Source organism: Mesocricetus auratus, unplaced genomic scaffold, assembly GCF_017639785.1.
Source record: "Mesocricetus auratus isolate SY011 unplaced genomic scaffold, BCM_Maur_2.0 Super-Scaffold_100014, whole genome shotgun sequence".
Classification (NCBI taxonomy): Eukaryota; Metazoa; Chordata; class Mammalia; order Rodentia; family Cricetidae; genus Mesocricetus; species Mesocricetus auratus.
The window spans coordinates 30421591-30439606 of NW_024429197.1; the positions used below are offsets into that span (position 1 = coordinate 30421591).

At 39.4% G+C, this 18016-nt stretch overlaps 1 protein-coding gene across 4 annotated transcripts in view; it reads left to right on the top strand.

Moving 5' to 3' along the window:
• Zfyve9 (zinc finger FYVE-type containing 9) overlaps positions 1–18016 on the top strand; it is a 142412-nt gene that overhangs the window by 2339 nt on the left and 122057 nt on the right. The window lies entirely within an intron of this gene.

The following is an 18016-nucleotide window of genomic DNA, read 5'->3' on the forward strand; positions in this document are numbered from 1 at the left end:
TCATCCGCTATCTTGCCCTTCAAGGGATGGGAGGTCACTCAGTGGAAGAGGACTTGCTTAGAATGTACAAGCCTCTCGGTTTAATTCCCAGAATTGAGAACAAAAATTTCATATGTAGTATTCCTTTCTTTTCCAATTCCTGATTCAATGTTTTCTTTAAAGAAGTAATGGCATATGTTGCCTGGAATGTACTAGTTTTATATTAACTCCTTAGTGAAGAAAGAACAAATGAATGAGTAAGGGTGGTCCCATTTCTTCCTCTGTTGCTAAGATACCAATTTTATTCCATGCACTAAAGTTTATTTGGCTCCTCTTATGTGCTAGCCACAGATTGGCTGGTTGCAAGGTGCAAAGCTGCTTGATTAAAAGATAATTGCCTAGACTTTAAGTTTTTTTGTTTCTAGGAGGTGGTATGTATGCGTTTTATGATTATTAATTGCATTGCATGCTTTAGTGAGGAGATGGAGTCAGATATGAACAGGAGCAATGTGACACTTAGGTTCTCAGCTTCTTATACTCTCTTGAAGTAATAGTACCCCTCCCAGGGCAGTAGAAAGTGTCTGTGAGATGCAAGTGATCATAGACAGTGAAGACACATGTTCATTTCTATTCTTCCTTTTGGGGGAAAATAAAAATAAAAACCAGATCTTGTGTATTCTGTGTGACTTAAAACTTAGTAGCTTTATTTGTTTATCTGAGACTAGTTATGCTTTTGAATTTTGGGGGGCAAAAATTTGATGGGAAAAATTGATACTAATAGTGCACCTATTTTCCATTTCATCTTTAGTTTAGTAAACTAATATTCCAGATGCCTAAGATACACTTGTTTGTTAATTCACTTTAAGTTTTACATTACTGTTGTGTATTTGGACTGTAGTGTGTTAATTAGTATATAGAGTGTTATTCTCGCTTTCTCTGAGACAGGGTTTCTTTGTGTAATTCTTTGTATGTAGTGATAATTGGAGAATGCTTATTTGTAGATACTGAACAAAAATATTTCATATGCTTTGTTTAGTTTAAAGACATGGTGGTGCATGCCTTTAATTCCAGCACTTGGGAGGCAGAGGCAGGTGGATCTCAGTGGGTTCAAGACCAACCTGGTCTACAAGAGCTAGCTGATAGTCTTCAAAGCCACAGAAAAACCCTGTCTCGGGAAAAACAAACAAACAAACAAACAAACAAGAAAAAGAACTGAAGAATATTATTAAAAACATAGACTTTCCTTATAATAATCTATAATGACAAGAATCAGAATTTATCATGTGTGCTATTCTAATCTTATAACCCATTATAATCTTGAACAGTCTTGTTTACACTCTTTTAAGTCTTAATTTATTCTTCTATAAAATGAAGCTAATAGTACCCATTTCGTAGGATTATTATAAGGATTAAGTGATATAATATATAAATCAGACCTATAGTTCTGTTCCATGGATAAACATTGCTCTAGAAATGGAAAATACATTTCTTTGAGCTATGAAAGAGTTTAAAAGATCATTAATTATTTACAGTTTTCTACTTAGAAATAAAGCTAGCATGATCGATTATAAAGCATTGACAATTAAGGATGAGGCAGGTTTTGAATAATTAGTATTTTGATTATGTAGTATTCTGTCTTATACGTCATACATTTTATTTAGTGAAATAATTTAAAAATGCTATTTATAAAATGGTTTCCATTTGATAAATTAGGTAGTACTTTAAATTTTATTTTCTTTTGAGACAGGGTCTGATGTAGCCTAGACTTGCCTAGAACTTGCAACTGTAGCAGGCAATGATCTTGAACTTCTGATCCTCTCATCTCTACCTCCCAGGTGATTGGATTATAGCCATGAATCACTATGCCTGTCTTAATTATTTTAAATAGTCCAAGTTGCAGAACGGAACTATTATAAAATTTTGAATAGTATGTATGTTTGTATTTATACCTTTTCAAAACTTTTGGTAAAATAAGGTAAGGGTAAGATCTCTAAGGTTATCCATTAATATCAAGAAACAGTACATAAGGGAAAAAACATTTAATGCACATTGATGGGAATCTTGAAGCAATGAAGATTGCTTCTACAACATTGGCTGTAGAGACTTTAAGATAGAAAATGAAGAGCACATATATTTCAGCCAAATTTAGAATATTAGGGAAGGATCTTTTTTTATGATCTATGTCTTAAGATACAATTCACATACACAAAGTTTACTCATTTAAAGTATAAAATTTAATGGCTTTACTATATTTACAGAGTTGTGTAAATGTTACTGCTCTCATTTTGCAACATTTTCATCAGTTCAAACTGGTATCCATTAGTAATCATCCCCAATATCTTCCTAATCCCCCAGCCCTGGGCAAACACTAGTGGGTTTCTGTTCTAAAGAATTCCTATCAATTCTAAATACTTAATGTGATAGAATCATATAATATGATTGTTTTATTTCAGTTAATGTAATTATATTTTCAGGGCTCAATAATAATGACTCTATAGCTTATTTCTTTTTGAAATTTAAAAATTTCCATTCATTTTACATACCAACCAGTTCCCCCTCCCACCTCTCCTCCTGCTGTCCTCCAACCCCCATTCACTCCTCAGAAAGGGAGTCAACTAAGCCTGGTGCATCAAGTTGAGGCAGAACAAAGCCCCTCCCCCCACATCAAGGCTGAGCAAGGCAACCCACCATAGGGAATGGGTTCCAAAAGGCCAGCTCATGCACTAGGGACAGATTCTGGTCCCACTGCATGGAGCCCCACAAACAGACCAAGCCACACAACTGTCACCCACATGCAGAGGGCCTAGTTTGGTCCCATGTAGGCCCTCCAGTTGTCAGTCTGGAGTCCATGAGCTCCCAAGAGCTTGGGTCAGTCAGCTGTCTCTGTTGGTTTCCTCATCATGATCCTGGACCCCCCCTCCATATCCCTCCTCTGTCTCTTCGACTGGACTCCTAGAGCTCCGCCCAGTGCTTGACTATGGACCTGTGCATCTGCTTCCATCAGATGAAGGTTCTATGATGACAATTAGAGTAGTCACTAATCTGATTACAGGGAAGACCAATTCAGGCACCCTCTCCACTACTGTTGGAGTCTTAGTTGGGGGTCATCCTTGTGGATTCTTGGGAATTTTCCTAGCACCTGGTTTCTCCACAGCCCCACAATGGCTCCTTCCATCAAGATACCTCTTTCATTGATCTCCTTCTCTGTCCCTCCCCCAACTTAGCTTATTTCTTACTATTGCTCAATAATATTCTGTTGTATAGATATACCATATTTCATTTATTCATTCATAAATTTGGGTGTACTTTTATTTTTTGGTTGTTATGAATAATGTTAGGAAAATCTGAGTGCAAATTGTTCTGTACATGTGTACTTTCATTGCTTTTGGGATATAAGTAGGAGTAGAATTGCTGGGTCAGATAGTAACTATGTTTAACTTTTTGAGGAATAGCCTGGTTGTCTTACTAAGTGGCTGCAACATTTTATGTTCTCACTAGCAAGTGTGTGAAGGTTCTAATTTCTTCACATCCTTGCAACTCTTGTTATCTGCCTGAGTAAGTGTAAGGTGGAAAGTAAGACTTTATGTGAGATTCATAACTTGTTTACAGTCATTAGGTAAATTGCCAGATTTTCTGGTGATAAGAAATGTTTTTGGCTTGAGGATAAAAGCTGTGTACTTTTAGTGAACTCATTAAGAAGAACTGATTAGCTATATTGGGTGCTGATGGGAATGAATTAGGGACTCCAGATTTTATTTTTCCCCCATACTGGCTTGGAACTCACTGTGCAGCTCAGGCCAGCCTCAGACCTTGGGGATTTCTTTTTCAGCCTCCAGAGTACTAGAATTACAGATGTGAGCCCCCAGGCCAGGCATAGACCTGTATTTTTATGTGTAATATATTCTGGTTCTTATGTAACTTCTCATGGTTAAAGTGGTATTTTCTCTGCCAGAATTTGTTTTATTAAAATAAGGAGTAAAAGTATGTGTTTTTATTACTTTTTAATATACTATTTTTATTATAGTATTATTTTGTTGATAGCATAATAGTCTTGCTTAAATTCATACAACTTTAACAGTTTTTTTTTTAGATTTATTTTTTTGTGTGCAGGTACATGTTGTTGAATGTGTGCCATGGTACATGTTTGGAGGTCAGAGGACAACTTGTAGGAGTTGATTCTCTCCCTATATCATGTGGGATCCTATCACAATCTCAGGTCTTTAGGCTTGGCAGCAGGTGCTTTTATCCAATAAGCTATGTCACCAGCCCTTTTTTGGTTTTGTTTTGTTTTTGAGACAGGGTCTCAAATAGCCTTGGACTCAGAATATAGCTAAAGACAACCTTGAACTTCTGATCTTCTTGACTACACCTCCGAAGTGCTGGGATTATAGGCATGGGCTATGTATGACACCTGGCTCATGGGATGCTAGGCATCAAGCACAGGGCTTTGCACATGTTAGGCAAGCACTCTATCAACTGAACTATGTAAACAGATGTTTCCTGTCCCGACTGCCTGGTCCCAAATAAACACACTGAGACATAATATTCCTTATAAATGTTCATCTGGTAGCTCAGGCTTATTACTAGCTAGCTCTTACTACTGAACCCATTTCTATTAGTCCCATGTACTGCCCCAAGGCTAGTGACCTTTACCTCTGTTTCATTTTGTGTGTTCAACTCATTCTCCATCTGTCTGGCATCTCCTCACTTCACCTTCTCCTTCCCATCATCCTTCGTTTGGTCACCCACCTATACTTCCAGTCAGCATTTTATTAAACCAATTCAAGTGACAAATCTCTACAGTGTACAAGAGGATTATTGCACACCAGAACTACATCTCAGGCCAATGGTTTAGATTCCTTAACCCTGGCAGGCTGCCCCTCACAATTTAGTTACAACATGATCACCCTTCATTCCTGTTTCTATATTTAATTCCTCCAAAATAACAAGTTTGTGAAGTTTTCCATCTGTGTTTTTTTTTTGTGTGTGTATAATGTGTAAGATTTCACTGTAGTGTGCCGTCTTTCTGCTAGTTGTTTAATTGTATTTTATTTTTAACTATTAGAATGACCCTAGAATGTTCATAGTGTTATTTGTGTTTTCAGCCAAGGAGATTGAGGCTTGGAGAGTCTTACTGATTTTCCATGTTTCATGATTCAAACCCATATATTTTTGACTTTGTAATCAGATACTATTTTTTATCTTTTGCTAATGTCTGTTATCTAAAAATTTCCATAATAATGTACTTCCAACTAAATGTGTAGTTATTACAGATGGGTATTTGCCTTTGAAGTATACTGACATTATCTTATATAAGCCAGAAAAAGATATGTGTGTGTGTGTGTGTGTGTATTTTGGGAATTTCAGGTCTCGTATACAGTATTTTTGAATAGATAACTGTCTTACTTGTTGTTAGTAGAAAAGTATAACTGATTTAGGCCTCAATTTTCTGTTGTAAAAACCAGTTGTAGACTCAATAGTAAGGCCCTTTCCAAATGTAGTACTCTATTAGGGTTTTTTTTTTTCCCGAGGCAGGGTTTCTCTGTGGCTTTGGAGGCTGTCCTGGAACTAGCTCTTGTAGAGCAGGCTGGTCTCGAACCACAGAGATCCGCCTGCCTCTGCCTCCTGAGTGCTGGGATTAAAGGTGTGCGCCACCAACGCCTGCTCTATTAGGTATTTCTAAAGGATTGAATTGAGTGAAAAGATAGATGACATTAGATGACGTGACTTGAGGCTGTGGAGATGAGCTGACACAGGTAAAGATGGGGATTGATAGGCAGCTCGTGCTGACTGAGAAATATGCAAGCACCAGACAGAGGAATTGTATTTTATTTTATGTTGTATTTTTTTTATGTTTTTCTTTCCTTCCTTCCTTCCTTCCTTCCTTCCTTCCTTCCTTCCTTCCTTCCCTCCTTCCTTTCTTCCTCTTTTTTGTTTTTTGTTTTTTGTTTTTTTGAGACAAGGTTTCTCTGTGTAGCTCTGGCTATCCTGGAACTTCTTTGTAGACCTTGAACTCACTGAGATCCACCTACCTCTGCCTCCCAAGTACTGGGAGTAAAGGCGTGTACCACCACCACCCAGCTACAAGTTTTTCTTGTAATTGAAAGACAGCACTCATGTTTCTGAATAAAAACCTTGAAGGTCTGAACATTCATTTGTGGCTGAGGCCTTTTCTGTCTTTAGCTCATATCCTCTTTCTTCTGCCTTTGCATATGACAGTGCGCATATGTTTGAAACAAATGCATCTAGAGCTGGGTTGTATGGAAATAGGTAATTCAGTAGCATGCTTGAAATAATGAAAGTTTTCATATTACTTATAATGTGAGAATTTAGTAATTGAAATGTGTCCCTGTGGTTACAGGTCTGTGAAGTTTGTTTATAGAGAAAAGGAGGGCATGTACTATATTCAAAAAGGATGAAATACATTTTTATAAGGTTTATATAGCCTTCCCACTCTTAAAAGGTATTAGAAAGATTAATATTGATAGAAATAGACAGGTGATAGTTTGGCTAACTGGGAAGTTAACTTTCCTTTCCTAGTTAGCTTATTTTAGATGTTGTGGTTAATTGAATATTGACTTTGGAAAGAAATTATCCCAGGCCAGGATTGCTTATGTGTATTCCCTGGGAACAAGGAAATGCTCTTTAATCACATAAGTTTGGGCTTTCAGCATTCTGTATTGAGCACATTATTATTTCAAAGACTGAGGAGTGGAAATAAACTAGCTGAAATTTGTTCAACCACATATTACCAAGCTTGTTTGTCTGTGGAACAGCCAAGCTGTTCCTCAAAAGGGTAAACAGTTACTAATTGACCCAGCAATTCTATTCCTATATATGTATCCCAAAGAAAATGAAAGTATATGAGCACATTAACAATCTGTACATAAACATTCCTAACATTATTCGTAATAGCCCAAGAGTGAGAGGTGTAATATACCTTTCACCAATCTAGGTCAACTTTTACCTGTTTTTATAATGCCTCATCATGAATATTTGAACTCTCAGTTGATAAACTCTCATTACTTCCTTAAGGAATCCATTTTGTTGTTTACTCCTCATTACTAGAAAGTTTTTTTAAATATATATTTTGCAAAGCATCTACTATTTTATAGTTTGTATCCTTTTTCTTTCTGAAACTATGCTGAACAAATACTTATTCTTTTAACTTCTAGAGATGCCAAAATAGTATCTTGTCTCCTAGAGTAGTAATTCAAAACAGACTCTGGAATTGGGTCCAGTTATATTAGTTTTTTTAAAAAAGTAATTTATTTATTTTTTTACTTTATGTGCATTGGTGTTTTGCCTGCAGGTATGTCTATATTAAGGCATCAGATCCCCTGGAGCAGGAGTTACAGACAGCTGTGGGCTGCCATGTGGGGGCTGGGAATTGAACCTGGGTCCTCTGGAAGAGCAGCCAGTGCTCTTAACTGCTGAGCCATCTCTCCAGCCCCAGTTATATTAGTTTTATGGTAGTTGCTGGGCAAGTTAACAGTTTTCTGTGCTAGCCGATGCTTTCATTCCTGCAAAATAGGACTAGCAGTAATACTACAGTGAATTGTGAGATGATCACCTTGTGTAATAGGTAGGTTTCCTAAAAAGCAGGCACTGAAATGGATTTAGAAGTATAAAAAAATTAGAGAGAGGAGATTAGAGAGGAATGTGAATGTGAATGAAAAGGGGAGGGACCTGCCTGTTATGCAGTTCTGAAAAAACTTAGCCAATCTGATAGCCACAAATTGCTGGCAAGAGTACTACACTGGACAGAAGAGGATGGATTCTACTACCCCCATCATGTTTAGGCACTGCTTAGGAGTTGCCCTTGACAAGTATGGACTCAGTTGGGAAGTTGAGATTCAAACATATTGGAGTTGGAGGTTGTTAGCTACTATACTCCTTGCCCCTGAATGGCAGTTCTCTTTTTGAAAGAAAATCCAAATAAATGCCACTGTCCATTTTTTGTGCTAAACTGGTCATATATTTCAACACTTTCTGAGAGCAGCAGTCCTGGGATCCATAGACTTTCTTCCTGGTGAGAAAGGTAGAAGGAAGTAGTTGAGATAGGTTTCAGCCCCCATTGCTGTAACTGATCTCAGGCTACAATAGTTTTCATTGTCTTCCTCCTCTGCTGTTCAGTCTAAATAAATAGTCCTTGGTCTCAGCTGTCGCTGGTCTTAGTCTAGGCTGCTTATTAGTAGTGTGGCCAAAACTTTCTTATCTGAGGGGATCTGAGAGCCATACCTTCTCAGACAGAGTTACTGTATATGTGAATTCATAGTTAGGCAGGAGATTATACAGTGTCACCCCACCAGATATCTTAAGTTCCATGACTACCTTTTGTTTGTTATGTAACTGTAGCTATACTTCCTGCTGAAAATGAGGGTTAACTAAGGCTGCAGAGATTATTGCTCTTCTTCTGCCTCCTAGATACAGGGAGTCCCAGCTGTAGGTTGTAGTTTATTGCAATCTTCCTTGTGTCCCTTAGTTACTTTCTACTGCTGTGATAAAACACTGAACAACTAATGGGGAGGAAGGGGGTTATTTGACTTACAGTATACAGTCCATTGTTGAGGGAAGCGAAGGCAGGAGCTACGGCAGGAACCAACACAGGGACCATGGAGGAATAATGCTTCCTCCTGGCTTGCACAGTTTGCTTTCTTATCCCAGGACTACCTGCCCAGAGATAACACCACCTCCAGTAGACTGGACCCTTCCCCGTTCATCATCAATCAAAAAAATGCTCCACAGGCTTGCCTACAGGCCAGGTGGGGACATGTTTTAAATTGAGGTTCCTTTTTCTAAGATGACTCTAGCTTGTGTCAAGTTGTCTATAAAAGCTAACCAGCATGGTTTACTAGCAAGGAAAGAATGTCACTTTTGACAGGAGGCCCTTTAATTCTGTAGAACCCAGCATTGCAAGAATGAAAAGCACAAAGTTCTCCAGTGGATCACTGGAAATTATGATGGTGGGGCATTTCTTCTTCCACCTGTTTCTAAGACCATTGCGATCCTGCTAATGGGAATACCCTACTAGTATTTATATACTACAAACTAGATCAGTGCTTCTCAACCTGTGGGTCACAACCTCTGTGAGGGGTTGAATGACCCTTTCACTGGGGTGGCATATCAGGTAATCCTACATACCAGATATTCACATTATGATTCATAACAGTATCAAAATTACAGTAGCAACAAAATAATTTTATGGTTGGGGTCATCACAACATGAGGAGCTGTATTAAAGTCACATCTTTAGGATGGTTAAGAACCACTGTGCTAGAGGATCTTGCATGTTCTTATCTCTCTGAGTTGGTGTATCTGCTGTGTTTTCAGTAGGACATCAAACACTCTGGTAGTATGGGAATCTCTGTTTCTTGGGTTATGTTTTTGTTGTTTATTTATTTATTGAGAGGCAGGGTTTCACTCTGCAGCCCTCGCTAGCCTAGTATTCTCTCTGTAAACCAAGTTGGCCTTTGAACTCACAGGGATCTGTCTGCTGCTGCCTCTGCCTCCCTAGTTAAGTTTATGCTCTTCAATTCCTTATAAGGGGAATTAAATTTTAACACGTTGGAGCCTTGGGGAGCACACTCAGACCATATCCAAACCGGAGTAGGTACTGTGCAAGCCCTATGCGGTGGTGCTAGTCTGGGTTTTTACTGGCTGGAAAGGCAAACCCATACCTGTAATAATTGTCTGTTTCTGTGAAACTCAATCACTGGTTGCCATGGTTAGTTTTTTGTCATCTCAACACAAGATAGAGTCATCTAGGAAAAGGGAACCTCAATTAAGAAAATTCTTGCCTCAGACTGGCCTATGGACATGTCTGAGGGCATTTTATTGATTAATGATTGATGTGGAAGGGCTCAGCCCACCTTAGGTGGTATACTCCTGGGCAGGTGGTCTTCAGTTGTATAAGAAAACAGTCTAATAAAGCCACGGGGAGCAAGCCAGTAAGTAGCACTCCTCCATGGTCTCTGCTTCAGTTCCTGCTTTGACACCTCTTTATGATGGAACAGTAAGCTGTAAGGCAAAATAAACTCTTCTCCAAGTCTGTATCACAGTAGTAGAAACTGAACTAAGATACTGGCCCTTCTGAGATAGGAAGAGCATAGAGTAGTCTACTTGCTACCTAATAGCTCATTGATTGATTGAAGTTTAGTGCTATGTTGGGAGCTTGGCAATGTTTAGAATTGGGTGAGGTAAATGAGACCATATTTTCTTCTCTTTCCCATCTCTATTTTGCCAGAGTGACCTATTCATTCATGTCCTCATCATGCCAGTTCTGAGGTGGCATATGTCAGTTGAGTCATTTTGTACATTTGGTGGTTCAGTGGCTCTTCTGCAGAAATTAGATGCTTTCTGGCAAGCATAACACAGGAAACATATTTTCATGCTTTGTACTCAATTCTATGTGGTCATTCAATTGTTCCTTTTTCTTATAGTGTTTCTCTGGACCAGTTGGCCAGTCCACTTGCCATTGTCTATGAGAGTGTGCATCCTCATCCCACTTTTCTTTCTACAAAATTTTATAACCACATGCATCATTTAAAGCTCTTTTGAGGAGTTAGGGAGGTTTTCATTTCCAGTGTCAAGGTCACCCTTAAGTTTGGCTATAATGAATCCACTGTTTGTTCTCAACTTACATTCACATACTGAACTTTAGTGGTTTTGTTTTTGTTTTTTCCTTTCCTTACATTGATTCTATAGAATCCCTAAACAGCTGTTAGATGTGAGCTAAGGGAGTACTTGAATAATGGTGGTGTCTGTCAGGGAAGTTCTAGCTGCCAGCTTATGTAGCTTGTGTCCTTTGGTTCTGTTTTATTTCAGTCTTTGGTATATTATTTCCATATTAGAGTGGGTTGCTGTTTTGTTCAAATGCGTTTGAGACTTAGAGGGTCCTAATAAATGGCTTATTATAAAAAGTTCTGAACACATGGTGCCCAATGATTAAGCATTCTGTCTCTTACCAGGATACCAGGAACTGTTGTTCTAATAGCATGACTTTCCTATAGAACTCCATCATCTGTATTGTGATTCTATCACTGGGGCTTCCTATCCAGTTGTTACTATTCTTTCCCCATGTATACTTAACAGCTTAGCAGGGGTTCACAACCTGTGGATTGTGACCCCATTTGAGGGGTTGTCAAACGACCCTTTCATATGTGTTACTTCAGACTGAAGCATTAATCTAACTAATCCTAAAATCAGTAAAAATCTGGGAGTGAGATCTTACGGTAAAAACCTAGAAGATCAAAGAACCAAGAGCAGCCGTCAGTTGCTTCCTACCTGTCTCCTTCCTCCATCCAAAAAAAGGCTCAGATCCTGTCTCTACCTCCTAAGTGCTGGAATTAAAGCCATAAGCCACCACCACCCCAGCTTCTATGGTTTACTAGTGACTAGCTCTGCCCTCTGATCTCCAGGTAAGCTTTATTTGTCAGAACACAAACAAAATATCACACTACATATGATCCATAACAGTACAAAATTATAGTTATGAAGTAACAATGAAAATAATTTTGTGGTTGGGGAGGTCATCATAATATGAGAAACAGTCAAAATATTGGGAAGGTTGAGAACTACTGACTTAGGGACTGTTTGCCTGTATTTCTGCAGAGTTGTTTTCCACTCAAAACTGGTAACCTATTATTCACCATATAGGCCCCAGCACTATCCTATATAAGACATGTTGCCTTTAGAATCAAAAGAAGGCCACCAGTCACTGTAGGGATACAATCAGTAGCAGTTTGTTTTGGAGGGGGTGCATTGGTGTGATCACTGAAATGACAGAACCCTGAATACAGTCACCTCATGTGTCTGTGAACTTTACATGCATAGATTCAATTGACTATCCATCGAAAATATTTAGGAAAAAAAGTGTCTGCACTGAGCATGTGTAGACTTTCTTTTCTTGCCATTATTCCCTAAAAGACATAGTATCACAGCTGTTTAGCTAGCATTTATATTGCACTAGGTAGTCTGAGTAATCTAGAGATGACTTAACATAAGAAGATATATGTAGATTATGTGCAAATACTATACCATTTTATAGAAGAGATTTGAGTATCAAGAATTGGACATCCATGGATTTTTGTCATCCCAAAGACTAGAACCATTCCTCATCAATATGAAAAGACAAGTATTTTCTTCTATCCTTTGGAACATCTGTATCTTTCAGGTATTCGCCATGTTGGAGATTGGCATGCCATTGATGTTACAGACGATTGTGGTGTTCTGAGTCTGTACTTCTTCAGACAGTAGGGATAGATATGAATCAGTGGGTCTGGATCTGGACTACTGGCTTAGGTTCAGGGATTGGCTATGGGCCAATTATTTTGAGCGTGTATATGTAGCAGCACTGTGATTGACTGTCTGCTTTTCTTCTAATGATACTCTATCCCATTAACTATCTGCACAGGTCCCTGAGGATTTAGCTTATTAGTTTTTACCCACCTGCCAGTCATTATGATAGATTCAATTCTAGTGTTGCCACATGGTTGCTATTGCTTCAGTGGCTCCATTCCTATTCCTGTCAATGAGCCAAACCCTGACATCCTCTTTTAGAAGAACACCACCATCTAACTTCTTAGTGATGTTATTGTCTCTCTATGTTCTTGATGGCCTTGTTGAGTGTTCTGACCTTCCATAATTTATCCATTCTACTGATCTTCTCTCCCTATCCTGTCCTACATCCTGTCGTGTTAATTCAGGCATTTCACTTTTTTCTAGGCTTCTAAGAGCCATCCTAGCCACAAGGTTATACCATCACTTAGGTCCCTGAATTTTGAGACAGTATTTCCTTTGCACTCCACTTCTCTCCCCCATGAACTGTACCTTAGGCAAATGTTTCTGCTTTTATTAGTGGTATGTTCTGCATCCTGTTGGGTATGCTGGCTAATCCTTGCAGTTCTTTTGGAATATATATTTTATTTTCTTTTTTCAGGCTCAGTGCGTCCTTCTCAGGGGTGGTATTAACTACTTTCATAGCAGCCAGACGTAGAAATGAGAACAGATTGGGGTGGGGGAGAACATGTTACCTTGGAGGAGGAGGACTGTTGTGAGAATGCCTTCTCTGGGGAGATAGAAACAGCTGATGTAAACAAATGTCTACTTCCTTATAGATTCCCAATGACAAACCAAAGTCTTACCTGCTAAACCACTGACTTTTTGGGGCTTACTTACAAAGTGTGGGATGAGGAGTTACTTAAAGTAGCATGGGAGACATGGGTGACCTCTTAGGCCACCTGAAAGTCTCACCCCAGCATGAATGATAACTTCCCCATAGCTGCATAGAGTTCTTCTTTCACATTCTCTGTACTCTAGTACCTCCTGAGACCTTGGGGCAACATACATCTACTTTAGGATAGGCTTGTGGCTAGGAGGTAGAAGAGGGAGAGAATGGACGCTCAGGTGAGGTTTAGTGACTCCTTCTATGAAGGAATATCAACTGTCAAAATGCCCAAGCTGAAGAGTCTCTTGCAAGTAGTTATAGCTGCTCTGATGAAGATGAGGCTGTCTTGTTAGGAGGATAGCGTTATGCATTGACAAAGGCCTCTGATATGCAGTCATATACCATGGGGAGTGCTATCTCATTTCTGTAGATTTGGAGGGTTCAAAGAAGAATGACTGGCCTTTAATCCCAGCAGAGGTAGAGCAAGCAGATCTCAGAGTTTGAGGCCAGCCTGGTCTGCAGAGTGAGTTCCAGGCCAGCCAAGGCTGCAAAAAGAAACCCTGTCTTGAAAAGGCAAAAAGAGAAAAAAGAAAAAAAAAGTAACTGTCTTGGAGGCCCACTGTCTTAAGCGTACCTACCCTGTCTTTCAGGCTTCTGGTTTCCTAAAGTAAGATCCTGGACTTTCACATAACATATTTGCCCATGGTGAACATTTAGTTAGCTTTCCAACAATGGTCTTAACTGCCTTGGGTTTACTCTGTGTTTACTGTTTTCCCACTGTAGTGATAAAGATCTCTGTGTGCTACCAAACAGTCCTTAGTTTTCAGTCATTTGTTAGTGGCCCTCTCTGGGGAATCAGTGTAACAAAATAGCTAAGCTCATTCCATTGTTCCTGTAACTCACACTTTTCAGTCTTTATAGCAATCAGAGAATTTCTTTCTGGGAATCATCTCTAAAGTCACATCTCGTCAAAGTGTTATTGCTTGGACCACCAGCTTGTGCCAAGGACTGTCCATACATGTCTCATATCCCACCTGGCGTGAGGTTCTCATCACCGGTAGGATGATAAGTGATCTCGTTTCCAAGCCTTGTTTTACCTCCTGTTTTCTTGGACCTTGTCTGCTATCAACTCTGTTGATTCCAGTCTTTGAGGAAGTAGCTGCTGAGACAGAATTAGGAACATGAAAGGTTTATACAGGAGGAGAAACTCCTGAGAAAAGGATGGGAGAGGTGGTAGAATTGTCAGGGAGAGCTCAGAAGTGCAATGTAGATCAAAGTTTCCCATTGACAAAGTAAAGCTGTGGGATCAGACTGTCCTTTAGAGCAGTGTTTTAAAAATAGATTTTATTAAATTAGAAACAATCTTATTTTACATATCAACCTCAGTTCCCTCTCCCTCCCACCCTTCCATGCCCCCCTACCCCCATCCCATCCCCCACCCACTCCCCAGGGAGGTTGAGGCCTTCCATGAGGGATCATCAAAATTTAAGTCATTTGGGGCAGGGCCTAGGCCCTCCCCTGTGTATCTAGGGTAAGAGAGTATCCCTCCATGGAGATGGGCTCCCGAAGTCCGTTCGTGCACTAGGGATACATCCTGGTTACACTGCCAGAGGTCCCATAGACTGCCCAGTGCTCCTAGCTGACACCCACATTCAGGGGGCCTGGTTTGAACCTATGTTGGTTCCCCAGCTGTCAGACTGGAGTCCATGAGTTCCCACTTGCTTAGGTCAGGTGTTTCTGTGGGTTTTTCCAGTGCGGTCTTGATCCCTTTTTTTCATTACTCCTCCCTCTCTGAAACTGGATTCCAGGAGTTTGGCTCAGTTCTTGACTGTGAATCTATACTTCTGCTTCCATCAGCTACTGGATGAAGACTCTAGGATGGCATTTAAGGTAGTCATCAATCTCATTATAGGGGATGGGCATTTAAGGTAGGCTTTCCACTGTTGTTTAGGTTCCTAGTTGGGGTCATCCTTATGGAACTCTACAATTCCCTAGGGCCAAATTTCTCTCTAAACCTATAGTGGCTCCCTCTATTGATGTGTCTCTCTCTCTCTCTTTTTTTTTTTTTACTCTCCTCCAGTCCTCTCCCCACTCAATCTTACTGATCCCTCATGTTCTTCCCCCTCCTCTTTTCCCCCTTCTTTCTCCTACCTACCTCTCTCTCCCCCATGCTCCCCATTTGTTCAGGGGCTTTTGTCCCTTTCTGCTTCACTGGGGGACCATGTATGTCTCTCTTATGGTCTTCCTTGTTTCCTTGATTCTCTGGCGGTGTGGATTGTAGGCTGGTAATTCTTTTTCTCTATGTCTAACATTCATATATGAGTGAGTACATACCATGTTTATCTTTTTGTGACTGGGTTACCTCACGCAGAATGGTTTCTTCTAGTTCCATCCATTTGCCTGTAAATTTCAAGATTCCATTTTTTTCCCCACTGAGTAGTACTCCATTGTGTAAATGTACCACATTTTCTGTATCCATTCTTCGGTTGAGGGGCATCTAGGTTGCTTCCAGGTTCTGGCTATTACAAATAATGCTTCTATGAACATAGTTGAACAGATAGATGTTCTTGGATGAATGTGCTTCCTTTGGGTATATGCTTAAGAGTGGAATTGCTGGATCTTGAGGTAGACTGGTTCCCATTTTCTGAAGAAACTGCCATACTGTTTTCCAAAGTAGTTGTACAAATTTGCACTCCCACCAGCAATGGAGAAGCGTTCCCCTTTCTCCACATCCTCTCCAGCATAGACTGTCATTGGTGTTTTGATTTTAGCCATTCTGATGGGTGTAAGATGATATCTCAGAGTTGTTTTGATTTGCGTTTCCCTAATAGATAAGGGTGTTGAGCAATTTCTTAAATGTCTTTCAGCCATTTTAGATTCCTCTATTGAGAATTATCTGTTTAGTTCTATACCCCACTTTTTAGTTGAATTATTTGGTGTTTTGGTGACTAGCTTCTTGAGTTCTTTGTATATTTTGGAGATCATCCCTCTGTCAGATATGGGGTTGGTGAAGATCTTTTCCCATTCTGTGGGCTGCCATTTTGTCTTGTTAACTGTGTTCTTTGCCTTACAAAAGCTTCTCAGTTTTGGGAGGTCCTATTTATTAATTGTCAATCTCAATGTTTGTGCTACTGGTATTATGTTCAGGAAGTGGTCCCCTGTACCAATTTGTTCAAGGGTACTTCCCACTTTCTCTTCTAAGAAGTTCAGTGTGGCTGGATTTATGTTGAGGTCTTTGATCCATTTGGACTTAAGTTTTGTGCATGGTGATAGATATGGATCTATCTGCAGTCTTCTACATGCCAGCATCCAGTTATGCCAGCACTATTTGTTGAAGATACTTTCTTTTTTCCAATGTATAGTTTTAGCTTCTTTGTCAAAGATCAGGTGTTTGTAGGTGTGTGGGTTAATATCAGGGTCTTCAATTTGATTCCATTGGTCTACTTGTCTGTTTTTGTGCCAATACCAAGCTATTTCCATTACTGTAGCTTTATAGTAGAGCTTGAAGTCAAGGATGGTGATCCTCTTGAAGTTCCTTTTTTGTAAAGGGTTGTTTTGACTATCCTGGGTCTTTTGTTTTTTCATATAAAGTTGAGTATTGCCCTTTCAAGGTCTGTGAAGAATTGTACTGGGATTTTGATAGGGATTTCATTGAATCTGTAGATTGCTTTTGGTAAGATTGCCATTTTTACTATGTTGATCCTACCTATCCAAGAACATGGGATATCTTTCCATTTTCTGGTATCTTTAATTTCTTTCTTTCTCTCTCTCCTTCCTTCCTTCCTTCCTTCCTTCCTTCCTTCCTTCCTTCCTTCCTTCCTTCCTTCCTTCCTTCCTTCTTTCTTTCTTTCTTTATTGCTTTAGAGGTTGTCCTGGAACTCACTCTGTAGACCAGGCTGGCCTCGAACTCACAGAGATCCTCCTGCCTCTGCCTCCTGAGTGCTTGGGATTAAAGGCGTGTGCCACCAATGCCCGGCTAATTTCTTTCTTTAATGACTCTAAGTTCTTGTCATACAGGTCTTTCACCTGTTTGGTTAGAGCTACTTCAAGATATTTTATGTTGTTTGTGCCTATTGTAAAAGGTGATGTTTCTCTGATTTTTTTCTCAGCCCCTTTATTGTCTATATATAGTAGGGCTACTGATTTTTTTTTTTTTTTAGTTAATCTTGTATCCTGCTACTTTGCTGAAGGTATTTATCAGCTGTAGGAGTTCCCTGGTAGAATTCTTCAGATCACTAGAGAATTAACAGAACACCTGAAAGCTCTAGAGCAAAAAGAAGCAAACTCATCCAGGAGGAGCAGATGCCAGGAAATAATCAAATTGAGAGCTGGAATCAATAAAGTAGAAACAAAGAAAACAAAACAAGGAATCAATGAAAGGAAGAGTTGGTTCTTTAAGAAAATCAACAAGATAGACAAACCTTTATCCAACCTAACCAAAAGGCAGAGAGAGAACATGCAAATTAACAAAATCAGAAATGAAAAGGGGGACATAACAACAGACACTGGGGAAATCCAGAGAATTATCAGGTCATACTTTGGAAACCTGTACTCCACAGAATTGGAAAATTTAAAGGAAATGGACAATTTTCTGGATAGATATCACTTACTAAAATTAAATCAAGAACAGATAAGCAATTTAAATAGTCATATAACTTCTAACAAAATAGAAGCAGTCATCAAAAGTCTCCCAACCAAAAAAAAGCCCAGGGCCAGATGGTTTCAGTGCAAAATTCTACCAGAAATTCAAAGAAGAGCTAATACCAATACTCCCCAAATTCTTCCACACAATAGAAACAGAAGGATCATTGCAAAGCCTTTATGGGGCTAAAATTACCTTGGTAGCCAAACCACACAAAGACACAACTAA